This window comes from Felis catus, chromosome A1 (assembly GCF_018350175.1).
Source record: "Felis catus isolate Fca126 chromosome A1, F.catus_Fca126_mat1.0, whole genome shotgun sequence".
In the NCBI taxonomy this organism is placed as follows: domain Eukaryota; kingdom Metazoa; phylum Chordata; class Mammalia; order Carnivora; family Felidae; genus Felis; species Felis catus.
Window position 1 is genome coordinate 148,315,600 of NC_058368.1, and position 17,857 is coordinate 148,333,456.

The following is a 17,857-nucleotide window of genomic DNA, read 5'->3' on the forward strand; positions in this document are numbered from 1 at the left end:
TATTATGGAATAATCAATAAAAGTATATTTCACCTTTCATCTGTCACATTTTCCATGCATGAAAATTAGGATATAAGCTAAATTTATCTTTTCCTAGAAAGAGTTTAAAAAAATAATCGTATAGGGACGCCTGGGTGGCTCAGTCGGTTAAGCGGCCGACTTCGGCTCAGGTCATGATCTCGCGGTCCGTGAGTTCGAGCCCCGCTTCGGGCTCTGTGCTGACAGCTCAGAACCCGGAGCCTGTTTCGGATTCTGTGTCTCCCTCTCTCTGACCCTCCCCCATTCATGCTCTGTCTCTCTCTGTCTCAAAAATAAAATAAACGTTAAAAAAATAATAATAATCATATAATGAATACTAAAATACAATTAGTTGACTATAAGTACAAATCAAATTTCTAAAATTTAAAGCTGTTTTGATGTTATAATAGAAACATATTAAATTGCTTAGGCTGTTGTTTTAACTGTTATTCAAACGCAACTTTATAAAAAGTCAATGAATGGGCCTAATATTCAGCAGTTTGTATGTGAAGGAATCCTGGCTCTGTTAATCTTTCTGCTGTTTTTATCTAACCTGTGATTAAAGCAAGAGATAGAGAAACAGAAGGGATTGCAATTTTCTCAGCCAAGTTTTCTTTTTTCTTTCTTTTTTTTTCTCTTCTCTACTCTACTCTACTCTACTCTACTCTACTCTACTCTACTCTTCTTTCTGAGGGATAGGACCAGCAGGGGAGGGGCAAGGGTGGGGCGGGAAAATAGGATATGAAGTGGACTCTGCACTGACAGCAGAGAACCCATTGTGGTGCTCAAACTCACCAAACCTGAGATCATGACCTGAGCTGAAGTCAGAGGCTTAACCAACTGAGCCACCCAGGTGCCCCAGGGCCCATGCTTTTCAATGTCTATATCATTGGGCATTCACCTCATTAGGGATTTTGTTTACATGTATGTCTGACTCAATAGGTCTGGAGTGAAAGATCTAAGACCACCTTTCTATCAGTCTCCTACATAATGCCAATCTGGGTACTTTACTTTGGGTAGTGAGTCCATTTCTTCTAATTTTCCCAAAGAGTAAATAAGCTCAGGGTCACCCTTGTTTCCAAAGATCATAAAACTCAACATGGACAGAACCCAAACTATGTAGTAGTTGTTCTATTAGTGACTTCTCAATATTCTTTATGTTTCTAAATGTTTATTATGTCATTCTCTATGTCACAGAATTTATATTTTAGTTCCATTTAATTCAAAACTAAATCATTGTTAGTAGTACTCTCCAATAAGTTATTTTTAGTAGAAGGGGAACCCTAACTTAGGCAGAATAATGGTAACACTTAGGAGAAATGAGAAATTAAACCTAAACCAGGATTGGGAGCAACAGTGACCTGTAATATCAATATAATACCTTAAGTGTGTCGGTGGCACGGATGATTTAATATGGAAGTACCACATTGTGTTTTAATTTTGGTATGATGATTCGATTTGATTCGATGGACACACACAAAAAAATCATTTGAATTTAATCTTTAAACTTTTGTACATATTTGCCCCTTGTGACTTTAGTCAAGCATGCCAAATCATTACAACAGAGTTCCCAACTGGTATAGAGATTTTCTTTAGCATGTATAATGAAGTGCACTGTAAACTGGAGTAAGGTTACAGCTAGGTCTGCCAGCTTGCTGGAAGCCGGAATGAGAAAGCACAGATAGTTGATTTGTATTGATGCAATCTCTAATTTGGTTATGTTTCAATCTTTCCAAAAGCTTTTAAAATGTGTCGTGGAATGAAGTTGGATGATTACACATTGTCTTCTACTAATAATAGGTATAAATTCAGCACATCTTAAAAGCCTGCATGAATGTGTCAGTTTACAGGAGTGATATTGAAATTATCTACAGTGATGCATTTCAAGGAGAACACAAACAGTAAGATAAATGGAAATACAACTATTTTTTTAATAGACTCTTTCTTAGGGAAAATTTCCACTCGTGTCTACAAGCTTTTAAGGAGAACAGCAGCCTAGGAGTCAAAAATAGTTGGTGGTCTAAAGTAGCTGGAACTATGTCAAGTTGGTCCATTCATACTCTGGTCAGTCTCTAAGCAATGTTAACTACCTCACAGCGCACAGCATCTACTAAAGCATCTATTTTCATACTTGCATGAAAGACAGGCACATAGCTGACTATAACTAAAAATGTAAAAAAGAAAGAAAGAAAGAAAGAAAGAAAGAAAGAAAGAAAGAAAGAAAGAAAGAAAGAAAGAAAGAAAGGAAGGAAGGAAGGAAGGAAGGAAGGAAGGAAGGAAGGAAGGAAGGAAGGAAGGAAGAAGAAACAGAACAAAGCAAAGAAACAAAAACCTGTTTTCACAAGGCCCCTTCTATTTCCCACTTATTCAGCTTAGAGCACTATACTTAATCTAATTCTCCCAATAACACCCAGCTCTGGGTTTTTCCTACTCTCGTCCCCCATGAAAAATAAGAACAACTGTCCTCCATCTTTCCAACTTGATCTCCTGTTGACAGAACAGTCTGTTTCATTGAGTTGGTGATAAACACTTAGACTTGTTTATCAATGACTCATGGATTATGGGATATGCAATTTCAACAATGACACAAAGTGCTGGATTTAGAGAATATGACATATTACTCCATTCATTGACCACATTTATATTGTATATTTAAGATAGTCAACACTCCCTCTCTCTCTGGTCCTCCTGTGTTCATGCTCTGTCTCTCTCTCAAAAATAAACATTAAAAAATTAAAAAAATATATAGTCAACACTCTGTGCTTTGCAGGACTACATTACAGAGATATAAATGATATTTCACATTCCTTACAACCTAGACAATAATCATAAATGCAGAAATTTCAGGCATCTTAAAAATTCTTTGGGTGTACAATACTGTATGTTTTATTTTGAGATGTTTAGGGACCTATAAATTATAACACATAATTAACTATAAGTTGTGCCTATGTATATGACTGTGTCTATGCAAAAGTAAAAGACAGAGTTATATGAGCCTTTCTTTTAATTCTAGGCGTTTTAGTTTTACAACGCTGTATAGAGAAAATGGAAGTACATTTACTATGGACTAGTTCAGAACCAAATGAAACATTAGTAATTTATTCAATCTGAAAAATGTACTTGTAATTACATCTCAAAGATTCATTTGAGATTCATTCATATATTACTAGGATCCAAGACAACCCGAAACGTAACTTTGGTAAGGCAAAACCAATCTAATATCTCAAGTTAGGAAAATTTACTGAGAACTAACAATACAAACATACATATAAGTGCACACATGCACACAGAGTCACACGTAGGTCTGTGCATATATGCTGTTAGTTTTTCTTACTTTCCCTCTTTCTTTCCTCAAACATCACATGGGCAAAATGATAAAAACATGTTGGAGCTAATGTAGAAGAGCGTTTAGATAATTTAAGAGCAGATAAGAAACTACCTAACAACATAATTTGGCCCTTAAAGCCATTGGTGACATTTCTAAACATCTAATAATTACACAGTTGAACCTCTTTCTAGAGTTCAATGTGAAGTTAAAGCTCACCTGGGGGCTTACTGAAACTTATGCATGGTCAAATCTTAACTTTTCTCTGCCTGGCTAGAAGGAAAGCTGATTTCCACAACTCTACAATCTGACATTTCATCTACAACATTCTTTATATTGGTTTGTCTCACTTAACAGTAGAGTTTATTTGTGTCTATTTCTGTTCCACTTTTGTAACAAACAGATGGAACCATGAAACAGTATGTGTTTGCTTTCTAGTTATATCACAAGAGTTATTCTCAAAAAGATTGTATGTATCATATAGTTATTTTTCCCAAACCCTTCCAATTCAGTAGTTAATTCAAAAAGTCTCTCTGAAGATAGATTGTTACTATTTTAATATTTCTTGGCATAACAGCTTCCCATTTAGCTGCAAAATTGTATTCTAATTAAATTCTTTTCAAGGAGCTATGCAAATTATTGGCAGACTTAATGCTCCCAGCATGTATCTTTTCTTCCACTGCAAGATTTCAGGAGTTTCATGCACAATTAATTTACTAGAGACAATATCTTTATGTGTGTGATTCATAATACTGTATTATTTGGGGATATCTCCTTCCTTTAAAAGAAAATCCAGGAAATAGAGACATCTTTCAATTTTCATCTTTTTTTCTCTGACTGCCATTTAACTTCATTTGGACGGCTGAATTGAACTTTTAGAAAACTTACTTCCACAGAATGTTTTCATTGATGACTTTGTATCAAAGCCCAAATTTCAAATAGGCACAGATAGTCCTTTCATTCTCTTTGTCACATGGTTGTGTGTGCAGACAGCACAAATTCCTTTTTCTTTATTCTATACCATATATAACACTTTTCTCTTTGAATCTAATTATAGTATTCCTCCCTTTTTTTTCCCCACCAATGGCCTCTTAACTAATTGTAGGCCATTTGAGAAATTATTTAATTTCTGGCAGGCTAGCCTAATATGAACCATAATACAATTTATTTAATTCAACTAGGCTTAATGAAATCTTAAAATCTAAAAACAATCGAGACAAAAATTCTTAATAAACATTTGTTGAATAAACTTCCCCACATCTGCAATAATAAGACAACATTCACTTGTCAATTTTCCTGAAAGGACCTAATGAAATTCATTGCCAATTATAAGAGTAAAGGTGGATTACCCCAGTCAAATTCCTTAATCTCTCTGTGGCTCAGCCTCTTTCCTATAATATTGGTGTAATATTGGGAAAAACGTAATATTTATTTTATAGAATTATTTTGAGGATTAAATGAAATACATATACAATGAATGGATCAGTGTCTGTCATCTATCATTCAAACAATAACAACAACCACCACCACAATAATAATAGGTTTTCCTAAATAACATGTCTTAGCTTCAGTTAGTTCTTTAGGAAAGTAAAAGATAGAGAAATAGCAGACAGGGGACATGGACCTAGTCAAGTCCAGGAACTCAGAGTAGAAAACACAAAGACCAGAAACAATATTAACATTTTGACAGGTTGAATACAAAATGGAATAAGAACATGAGGTTATAGGCAGGTTTTGAATTTATGTGATGTGGAACTGATAACAAAATGGACAAGGAGAGTGGGAAAAATCACAAGGCTGATGAGAATTGTTCTTTTGACAATCAACATAGGATGCATCAGGGTGGGGATGATAGGAACATTATAAATAACCCAAAAAAACAAATATGCATTAACTTAAGCAATACCAACAAGCCCTTTCAAAAAAAATACCAGTTTCTTTTAGACAGACTGATCAAATTCTTAGCATAATTCAATTGATGGGAAGAAATATAACAAGTCCTTTTTATAAAATATTTTGTTCTATTTCTCACACATCTAGATTTGGTTCCAATCTTTAAACATTTACATTTTTATAAAGTTATTTTTCTTATCATTTAAGTTAGCTTTGCGTGTAATACTTACACATATTCTGAAATTCTCAACTCAGAGTTTTTACAACTAATCCCATTATATTAAAAGAGAATAATAACAACTATGGATTTTGAATATTTATTATGTACCAGCAGCTGGTCTAAACCTGTTTAATCCATTTACTTTTCATTGCAGTCTGATGGAATACTATTGAGAGATGAGCACAAAGGTAACTTGGTTCCAGAACTCATGAAAACATTAGGATGATCAGTCTGCTTCTTTAGTAAACAAATAATGTGGGAGCATCATGATGACCACAGAGGAGCCATTAGAATATCATTACTGTGGTAAGGCTTCTGAATGAAGTCAAGTAATTTATAGATAGCTGATTTTATTTTTTCTTGGACTCTTATATGTTTTCACTCTATTAAGTACATATTTTATTTAGGCAATCAAATGAACCAAAAAAGGCCAATATGTCTGGGCCTTTTGCAGGGAGAAATGCCCCCTGGCCCTCCCACACTCCTATTACAAGGTAGCATACTTTCATATTCAAACATCCTTCCCCTTGGATGGACATTGTTGAAAACTGATTTAAAGGCAATGCTTCCACATGGATGAAAGCTTAGCTGCATGGAATAAGCGAATAAGCTTAGCTTATTCTTGCCCTAGAGAGAGCAAGAGGAGTTGTACTACATTTCAGTGTATCATTCAAAGACAATAAATGTAACACACCTTGTACAGCAGCACTAGTCTGTGACCAAGACTCAGAGCTGTGACAATGTCTCCTCTCTTCCAATTCTTCACAGTCACTTTCTTCCTCATTGCTAATGCATCAGGAGAGAGAACTTTTCCCCAACTGGTCGCTTTCCTCCTGAGATCAAGTAAAAGAAATAATGAAATAATAAATATTAAATCAATTCCTTTATCTTAGAGAAAGAAGCTCAATAAATCAAAACAATCCTTTGTCTTTCTGAGCACGTTATTTCAATGCATATTGAAATTTAATCAAATCATTGGGTGGATTTTATTGATCAAAGAGAAGATAATCACTGTATTCTATAACAAAATAGCCAAGTACAGTCTAACACCTATTTAACCCTTTCATCTAAATGCCATGCATACATAATGTAAATGGGATTTTAATATATTTTCTGTTAAAAAATGTTTAAATCCTAAAGTATATCATTTAAAATAAATATGGCCTTTTGTAGAAACATGGATGGAACTGGAGAGTGTTATGCTAAGTGAAATAAGTCATACAGAGAAAGACAGATACCATATGTTTTCACTATTATGTGGATCCTGAGAAACTTAACAGAAGACCATGGGGGAGGGGAAGGAAAAAAAAAAGGCTAGAGAGGGAGAGAGCCAAAACGTAAGAGACTCTTAAAAACTGAGAACAAACTGAGGGTTGATTGGGGGGTGGAGGGAGAGGTGGGAGAGAGGGAGGAGGGAGAGGGTGATGGGTACTGAGGAGGGCACCTGTTGGGATGAGCACTGGGTGTTGTATAGAAACCAATATGACAATAAATTTCATATTTAAAAAAAATTGTCTTTTTATATGGCGTAGTGTCCGTTAAGTGTTTTGATCATTTAATATTATTTGTTCCCCACTTAAGTCTCTTTTTCCCATTTATTTTCTAAAATACACTGAAATCAAAAGACTATTTTTCCATGGAAAACATACACAAGGAGATTCATCATTATGTAGCAGGAAAACTAGTGGCACAATAAATTATGCTCCCTAATGCTTAATGTTTATATTAAATAAATATTTGTTCTGGATAAAGCCCAATAACATATTTTAAAGTTAAAAAAATAAGAAAATCACAAAAAATATGAGTCATCTATAAATAACAAAAAGATTGTGAATAAGAAATAGATGTCTACAACCCCAAATGCTGAGAAAGCCAAATTCTGTCTGTTTTGAAAATCTATTTTTGCTTATTTGTGATATTTTTAGTTTATAAAATTGTCAAAAAATATTTCAATAACAAAGGGAGTTTTACAGCTTACAGAGAATAACTTAGAGCTAAATGATATAATTACATGCACCTTACAAATACACCTCTGTTGAGCTCTAGGAAGTAGTATGCATGGTGAATTAATCTTTGATAAACTGGCAGCCAGAATAGAGTTATTAAAGTGACAATTTTTGTTTGTTTTGGTTTTGTAAATTGCTGAGCAGCTGTGTTCCCATGTGACTGAAATAAGTAGAAAGGATTTCAGAATGCTGGGCAAACAAAAGTGTTCCAGGTGGCTAAATTATGAATCAAATATTTTCACATTCAAAACAAGAAACCTTGCTCTTATAGTCTATCATTCATATTCTACATGCACATACAAAAAAGCTTCACATTTTGAATACTGCCTCTGATCAGGAAAGGAGTTGGTATTTCAAATTCCTATTAAATTATTAATTAGCTAATTGAAGAAAATATGATTTGTTAGTAAAGCCATTAGGAAAATAAATGTCATCTGTTAACAAATTTTATAGCATGTTTAAACTAAAGTCAATTTGGATGCATCCAATGCTTTTAACTATTAGCAGGACCCAATGTATCAATGTTACTCTCAAGCAATAGAAAAGACTGGATACTCTAAGTATAAAAGAAGAGTAGGTAAAATGCAAAGAGCACATATCAAGAAGAATCTACTATTCAGATAAGAGCTGATCAGGAAAGTCAGTAAGGAAGAGTACATTTAAAACTTGAGTGGCAATCAGGAAAATATAGTTAACAGAGTCACTTATAGCCATACTTAATTTCATGAAAGTATAAGCTGTATGACCATTTCATTTAGGTGTTACCAATATATTATAGTATTAGTTTTCACTAAATATTCACTCTAAGTATTTTCTCATAATGCATTCATTGGTCCTGTTTAATACAAACATTTATTCTTTATGTATTTCATTATGATTGTCCAGTTTGTGGATTATTCAAACTATTTGCTTTCTGAAAAGTTAATTTTTAGCCATTTTTACTAATTATTGGACTTCCACCAAAATGCAAGACTAATTACATTCATACTCTTAATGAATAGAGGCTTTTTCTTCAAAATATATTTTTCTTGATAAATTAAGAAAAATATACATTTTGAAAAGTTAAATTATATTTTCTAAAGTTTTAATATATTTTTGCATTGGTGAAGTAAAATTTAGCTGTGTATGAAAACAGATCAAGATAGTGATATACATTTTAGACTAAGAATTTCAAATTAGACAGTGACACTGATATGATTTTTTTCATTCAAGAATTTTAAAGTCAGTAGTATACAGAGAGTACAGACAGTGATTAGGCCAGAATAGTAAATAACTTTGGTGGCATATTTATAAATCTATGATAACAAAAGGAAAGAAGAACAAAAAGGGAAAGAATGATTATTTTTTTAAAAAATTCAATTTATAGTCCATGTAAGGAGATTCGAAGGCTATACTCCTGTTCTCACAAAAGGAAAAGAAAAGCTGAATAAAATGAAAATCAACAACTCTTAAAACCATCAGAGAATTGAGGTGTAACAGGGCAAACCACCTCCCTGGAAAGAAAGGAAGGTACCAAATAATCACAGTTTACCAAAAGCATAAAACCCAAAAGCAGAAGCCTACCACTCAAACCAATACTAGTAGGAACACTTAAACTGTAACTGACAAATTTCTGGAGACTTAGTGTGTGTTAGCTTGAGAGTTAAAAACCTCTAAATGTCTAGTCATAGGAGGCCCCACACATTCATGAGTTTTGCCTTTAGGAATCCAATCAGGTTCTCAGGATAATGATCTAGGAAAAATTCCTCAGCCAACCTAGGAGAAAGGAAATACCAAACTCCAGCTCCCTGTAGCCTCCAAAAAAGCAGATGAAGACAACTGATGAGGGAGATGAGAAGCAAATGGGATGGTCAAAACATATGAACGCAGTCTCACTAAGAGAATGAAATGTAGTCAAAGAATTATAGATTGTTTTTCCTCTCCCCACATTTTACCACATCATTCAGGTCCTTGTATAATATCTAGAAGAACTGCTTTAAAAAGAGTCTCTAGAAAAACTCAAGACACCATGAGAGACTAGGATGTTAGCTCTTAATACCTACCTCTACAGAAAACAGTGTACATAACCTACCTTCTAGCCAGATAAACATAAAACCTCACACTGCTTACCACAGTTTCTTTCACTAGACAATCATGTCAAGCTTTTAAGAAAAAGTCACAAAGCCACCTAAAAGGGATATTTTTAAAAAGTTTGAAGATACAAAGCAATAATCAGAACCAGACTCAGAAGAGATTTTGACATTGGAAGAGATTTTGACATTATCAGATTGGAGTCTTAAAATAACAATGATTAACATGGTAAGAGCTCTAACAAAAACAGCAATAAAAAAGTGGACAACATGAGAAATTCAGAAGGGTAATGTAATCATGGAGATGAAAACTCAAAGGAAGAATCAACAGGGTATCATAGAAATCAAAAAGTCTATAATAGAAATGGATACTGGCTTTGAGGGGCTCACTTGTAGACTGGACACAGCCAAGGAAAGAATAAATAGCCTAGAAGATATGCCAGTATGAACTTCCCAGGGGTGCCTTGGTGGCTCAGTCAGTTAAACATCTGACTCTTGATTTGGCTCAGGTCATGATCTGAAGGTTGTAGAATCGAGCCCTGTGTCAGAGTCCACACTTAGTGTGGAGTCTGCTTAAAATTCTCACTTTCTCTCTCCCTCTGCCCTATTCCCCACTCACACACACACACTCTCTCTAATAAAATAAAAAATAACCTCCCAAACTGAAAACAAAGAGAAAGATGAATGTTAGAGAGATGGATAGATAGATGGATAGACAAACAAACAAATAAATAAATGAATGGGTAGAGTTTCCAGGAATTGAGGGACAGTTACAAAAGTCTAATATGCATGTACTGAGAATATAAAAACATAGGAGAAGAAAGGAACAAATACTTGACATAAAAATGTCTCATTGTTTTCCTAAATTAATGACAGACACCAAACCACTGATCCAGAAAGTTCCAAAAACACCAAACAGGAAAATCCAAAAAACTTACACCTAGGTGTATTATTTTCAAAACGCAAAAAATCAAAGACAAAGATAAACATCTTTAAAATCTAGGAAGGGGTAGAAAGCTTACTGATAGAGGAACAAGGATAAGAACTACATACAAGTTATCTTCCAAAACCATGCAAATAGGAGAACAGAAAAGTAAAATATTAAAAGTGTTAGAAAAGGAAAACAAACAAAAACACCAAAATTCTGTATTCAGTAAAATTATCCCTTTAAAGTGAAGGAAAAAATACTTTTTCAGACAAACAAAAAATGAAAGAATTTGTTATCAATAGATCTATCAAGAAAAAAATATTAAAAAAGGCTATTCTGAGAAAAGAAAATTTTAAGTCAGACTCTTAGATTTACATGAAGAAAGGAAATATGTGAGAGAAGGAATCATTGAAGATAGAATAAAATATTTTTTTCATATTCTTAATTGATATAACACAGAATAATTTTTTTCAAATTATAATAGCAAACTGTATTTGATGATTATAGCTTAACATAAGTGAAACGAATGAAAACAATAATACAGGAGAAAGGTGAGAACAAGGAATATAGTTTTAAGGTAGCTTCCTCATTCATGAAGTGTTCTTTGAAAGTAGACTTAGATTAGTTGTAAATGTGTATTGTAAATTCTAGAAAAAAAAACACTAAAAATATCCTAAAGTACAACTGATAGGCTAAAAAAAAAAAGAACAGAAAATGCAATTATTTAAAATGCTGAATTAAAATCAGAAAGGCAGAAGGACTTGAAGACAAAAAGAAACAAAGAACAAGGATGATGAATAAAAAACTGTTACATATAGGTTAGACATTAAACCAACTTTACATCAGTAATCACTTTATATGTGATTAATGCAAATTAAAAGACAATAATTGTCACTGGATAAAACCAAAATACTCAACTATATGTTGACTATAAGAAGTCCGCTTTAAAGACACAGATAGAATTAAAAACAAAATGATGAAAAAAGATAAAACATAATAATATTAATCAAAAGGAGCCAGATTAGCTATATAAATTTCAGACAAAGTTAGCTTTAGACTAAGGAAACATTATCAGAGATAAAGAGGAGTATTACATAATAATAAAGGGATCAATTCACCAAATATACAAAATGCTGTGTATGTACCTGACAACAGAGTGTCAAAATACGTGAAGCAAAAACAAATGAAACCTAAATAAGAAATAGATGAATCCATTTTTGTAGCTGGAGACCTCAACATCTCTGTTAGTAATGGATACCCAATAATCATAAAACCAATAAGCTTATAGTTGAAATGACTAGTAACACCAATCATATGAATCTAATTGACATTTATAGAATAATTCATCCAACAACAGAATATACATTCTCTTCAAGCACTCAGGGAAATCACCAAGATAACTACATTCTGGGCCATAAAATTATCTTAACAATTTTAGAAAGAAAAAGAAAATACAAAATATTCTCTTAGACCACAATATAATTAAACTAGAAATCATTAACAGAAAAATAGCCAGAAGGTCATCTAATACATCGAATAACTCTAGGTCAATTAAGAATTTGAAAAAAAAATATTTTAAACTAAATGAAAAAAGTATATAAAAATGTGAAGAATGTGAATAACACAGTGCTTTGAGAAAAAATTATAACATTAAGTAAAGACTTTAGAAAACAGCAATCTAAGGTTGATAATTTAATCTTCTTCCATAGTAAATTAGACAAGTAAGAGAAAATTACATCCAGAGCACGAAGAAAAATAAAATAAAATAATCAGGTATCCATGAAATTGAAAATATGAAATTAATATAGAAAAAAACAATAACACTAAATGTTGGTTCTATGAAATAATAATAATAAAACTGATAAATATCAAGTCAGACTAATCAAAAAATAAAACAAAAAATCATACATTACTAATAGCAGAAATGAAAGTCTATAGTGATCTCATGAACAAAAAAACATAATAAAGAAATATTATGAAAAAATTTATGCTCACAAATATGAAAACTGACGAAACAGACCAAGGTCTTCAAATACATAAGCCACAGAAACTCATAAAAGGAGAAACAGATAACCTGAATAAGCCTTTACCTACCAAGAAAGTGATTCAATAATTAATAGCCTTCCAAAGCAGAAAGCACCAGGCCTGGAGGGTGACACGGGGGAAGTCTATGAAACATTTAAGCAAGAAGTCATACTAAGTATACATAATCTCTTTCAGAAAACAGAAGCAGAAAAAAAATTAACTCATTCTATAAGGCTGGTATTACCCTAAAATTAAACCAGATAAAACAATTACAGAATAGGAGAACTAAATACCAATACATCACATGAACATTCCCAATAAAATATTAGCAGATCAAATGTAACAATTTATAAAGAATTATACAACATGACCAAATCAACTTAATAAAGAACATCTACCAAAAAATAAAAAAAAAGTCCTACAGTTAACACAATACTTAATGGTGCATATATGCTTTTTTCCAAGACCAAAGCCAAGACAAGGATGCTTTTTTCATGCCTTCTATTCAACACTACTGAAAAGTCCTAGCTAACACGATTTTTAAAAAGGATATAAAAAATAATAAAGATTATAAAGAAACCAATAAAAACTATCTTTAGATGATATGTTTATGTACAATATCCAAAAGAATAAAATACATATATTCTTGGAGCCAATAAGTGATTTAAAAAGTTTTCAGGGTGTATTTTATGTGCAAGTTATATCTTATATATCTGCAGTTATCAACTGGAAATAGAATATCATTACATATAAATCACAAAGATAAATATTTAGGTAATCAGAGTGAAATTATAAAAAGTGAATGAAAAAGAGGGGTCCCTTAGTGGCTCAGTCAGTTAAGCATCTGACTGTGGCTCAAGTCATGATCTCACGGTTCTTGGTTTCAAGCCCCACGTTGGGCTCTGTGCTGACAGCTCAAAGCCTGAAGCCTATTTCAGATTCTGTGTCTCCCTCTCTCTCTGCCCCTCCACCACTCAAACTCTCTCTCTCTCTCTCTCTCTCTCTCTCTCTCTCTCTCTCTCTCTCAAAAGTAAATAAACATTAAAAAATTTATAAAGTGAATGAAAAAAAAAACTAAATAAATGAAGACATAGACCATGTTTATGGATAGGAGGATAATATCATTAATATGTCATTTTTTCCCAACTTGATTATAGATTCAATGCAATGTCATCCAAAATCCCAGTCACTTATTGGGTAGATATTGGCAATCATAACTATAGTTTATATGGAAAGGCAAAAGACACAGAATGACCAATACCATACTGAAGAGGAAGAAACAAATTTTGAGGACTGGCACTACCTAATTTCAAGAATTAATATAAAGCTACAGTAATCAAGATAGCTTGGTATGGGAGAAAAATAGACAAAAATATCAATGGAAATGAATAGAGTCTAGAAATAGGCCACCACAATTACAGCCAAATGAACTTTGGTAAAAGAGCAAGCAATTTGATGGAGGAAGGATAGTCTTTTCAACAAAATTTGCTGAAACAACCAGGCATGCATAAGTTAAAAAAAAATAAATTTAGACATAAAACTTTAATCTTTCAGAAGAATTAACTCAAAATGGATCCCAGACCTAAACTGAAATCATAAAACTATAAACTCTTAAAGTGTAACATAAAGGAAAATATAGGTGACATTGGGCTTGAAGATGACTTTTTAGATACAATGCCTAAAATAGCATCTGTGAAAGAAAAAGCTGATAAATTGGACTCCATTAAAAATACAAAACTCTTTTATGAAGGTTATTGTCAAGAGATTAAAAATGGGGTTATAGACTAGTAGAAAATATCTACAAAAATGTACCTAATTAAGGCACTTTTATCCTAAATATACAAAGAATCCTTAAAACTCAAAAAGACAAAAATGATCCAATTATAATAAGTGGGCCAAAGATGTGAACAGACACCTCATCAGAAAAGATATACAGATAGCAAATAAACATTAAACAACAAAACAAAACAAAAACTTAGCATCATGTTATTAGGCAATTGCATGTTAAAACAAGATACCACTTCACACTTAACAGAAAAATAAAAGCCAAAAACACTAACAACATCAAATGCTGATGAGGATTTCTAGAACACAAACTATCGTTCATTGCCAGTGGGATTTCAAAATGGTACAGTCATTTGGAAAACAAGCTGACACTTTCATAGACATTGCTTACATTATGATCCAGATAATGAGCTCCTTTGTATCTATCCAAATGAGATGAAAATTTAATGTCCACACAAAAACATGCACACTTATGTTTATAGCAACTTTATTCACAATTGCCCAAATTTAGAAGAAGCCTAGATGTCCTTCAACAGGTTAATGGGTAAATTAACTATGGTATATCCATACAATGGAATACTATTTAGTTTATAAAAAGATTAGCTATCAAGCCATGGAAAGATATGGAGGACTCTTAAATACATAATAGTTAGCGACAGAAGCTAGTCTGAAAAGGCTGTATGATTCCAATTATATTGCCTTCTGGAAAAGGCAAAACTAGAGACAATAACAAGATCAGTGGTTACCAGGGATTTGAGGGAACAGAGAGAGAAGAATGAATAAGTGAAGCAAAGGGGATTCTTAGATATGATACTGTAATGATGAGTATATGACATCATCCATTTTTTTACCCACACAACTATACAACACAAAGAGTAAACCCTAATATAAACCTTGGATTTTGGTTAATAACAGAGTATTAATAATGCTTTTTCAATTTTCTTTGCAATTCTTCAAATACACTACAGTAATTCAAGTTGTTAAAAATATGAAAAATGGTGTGTAGGGGTGGTGGGTAGAGAAAAGGAAGAATATGAGAAGGCTAAACTTTCTACTCAACTTTTTAATAAATGTAAAATATTTCTTTTTTACATTTTTAATATTTATTTATTTTTGAGAGAGAGAAATAGAGAGAGAGAGAGAGAGAGCAAGCTGGAAGGGGAGAGGAGAGAGAGAAAGAGACACAGAATCCAAAGCAGGCTCCAGGCTCCAAGCTGTCAGCCCAGAGCCTGATGTGGGTCTTGAACTAATGAACCGTGAGATCATGACCTGACTAAAGTCGGATGCTAATTCAACTGAGCCACCCAGGTGCTCCAAATTTAAAACGTTTCTAAAAATAAAATCTATTAATTAAAAAATGAAATAACTTCAATATCAGTGCACTAATAAGATTTTAAAAATATATCCCATTTACTGAAACATAAGATGTGAATATTTGGGAGGGGGGATTATAGGAGATCACTTTATGAAAGAAAAATTACTAAGTTAAAACTTTCTGAATAATTATTTTTGTTTTTCAGATAAAGTTTTAGGTAAAACACAACCAATTGAATAAAATACAGATTAACCATATAGTAAAGAGATAATTTTAGGGAAATAGTCCACTTTAAAACAACATTAATAAGAGATTTGTAATAGTTTCTAAAAACTGATTTTCAATAATTTAGTGAATGCTTTATGAATAAGAAATTTAATTGGAATTTTGAAAAGCTTTGTTTTACATTAAATAACAGTTTTAGCTACTAGAATATTTTACTTGAGAGTGGAATTTCATTGGACTAGTTAATCATTCTTAGTTTTTCTCATTTATCGAATGAGATAGTAATTCATGTTTTATTCATGCCATGTTGTTACTAATTTGAACATATATACAAAATCTTAAAAAGAAGCTCGTTTCCTTTGATCACTTAAACACAGTACTTCTGCAATGTCATGTCAAGAAAGTGTGACAGATCTATATCATTTATTCAACAAAGTTATTCAGTATCTACCCAATACCAGGCAATGCAGTAGAAACTGAGGACACATTCAAAAAATGAGGTATGGTTCTAGCCTCAATAAAGCTTAGTATGAAGAGGTAAATGGATGTCAAACAGTTCTATTACTTTGTATAACATTTCAATGGCAGTAAGTGTTGTAAGGAAGAATTAATTGTAGGGAACAATGAGAGCACATGATAATAGAATTTGTTCTGAGCCCTAATCTTGTGATAATGGAGTCATAATCAGAAGGTTGTGAAATAATTAACAAGATGTAGACAGGAACACAGAACATGATCATCATCAACATCAAATACCCACAAATATACTATGATTAAAAAGAATCCAGAAAAAACCCTAAACACACACACACACACACACACACACACACACACACATGCACACACGCACACATGCGCGCGCACACACACACACACACACACACACACACAAAGAGATAATGGAAAGGAATCATTAGCCGGATCAACAAAACACAAGGGAGCTCAAAGATAATTATCACTATATATTGGATTTTGTATCCCTTTCTGCTAATTACCTATTTGGAGGAATTATAAAGCTAGATCTCTATCTCCTACCTTGAAACAAAATACGCTCTAGATAATATATAATAGTGAATTAAACTATAAAGGTATTTTTTAAAATTTTGGTGGAAAAGTATCTTGATATGAGAAAATGATATCTAAATATCATAAGAATCAATATTTGATTGTTTTGAATGAATATGTAACAAAAACACCAAAGGAAACTGAATGTCAATGTCACTAGCATTTAAAGAATTTGAGGGGAAGAAAAGTTTGCCAAAAAGGAAGAGTTATCTGGGAAATAACATGACAACTAGGAGAGTATGGTGATAAAAAGCTAAGGGAGGATTATTTCAAGACAAAGGGAGTGGTCAAGAATGTTAATGATGACAATAATTCAAATATTAAAACAAAAATAGAGGGACTGAAGAAATATCCAATAACGTCAGAAAGAAAGAGATATTGAGGTGTAGTACAGTTCATGGAATTGGAATATTTTATGTACAGTCATGAAAGAAAAGTTACAAGGTGTAAAAATTGACTCGTGTGAAGTATTCACAAATTATGTAGTGAGAAATGAATGTTTAATTGTGAACTTCAGTTCACTTCTTTTGTGGTGAACAATATAAACTTTCTTTTGAAAAGTAAATATAGAAGTTATTTTGGACTGCTTTGCTATATATTTCTAATTTCTTTTAAAATTATTGTAATTGTATTGTATTTGTTCTGCAAAAAGTCATCAAATATTTCATAAAACAGCATGAAAACATATAGTTATGAAATTTATCTCAAGATGTTATCTGGTTGAAAATTCAAGTGCTAAAATTGTATTTTCTTCATATTTAACATTTAAAACACCCAATTAAACTTTATACATTTCTCTAGAAAATTATATTATGAACTTGAGCATAAATTGATAAATAAATTGTTGGTGGTAGAAAAGATACTTGTGAAGTTTGAAATTTAATTATTTTGAAATTTATCCATTTAGTCAAATCTCTTTTCATTGTTCAATTAGAAGAGAATTTGACAGGGGCACCTGGATGGCTCAGTCAGTTAGGCGTCCA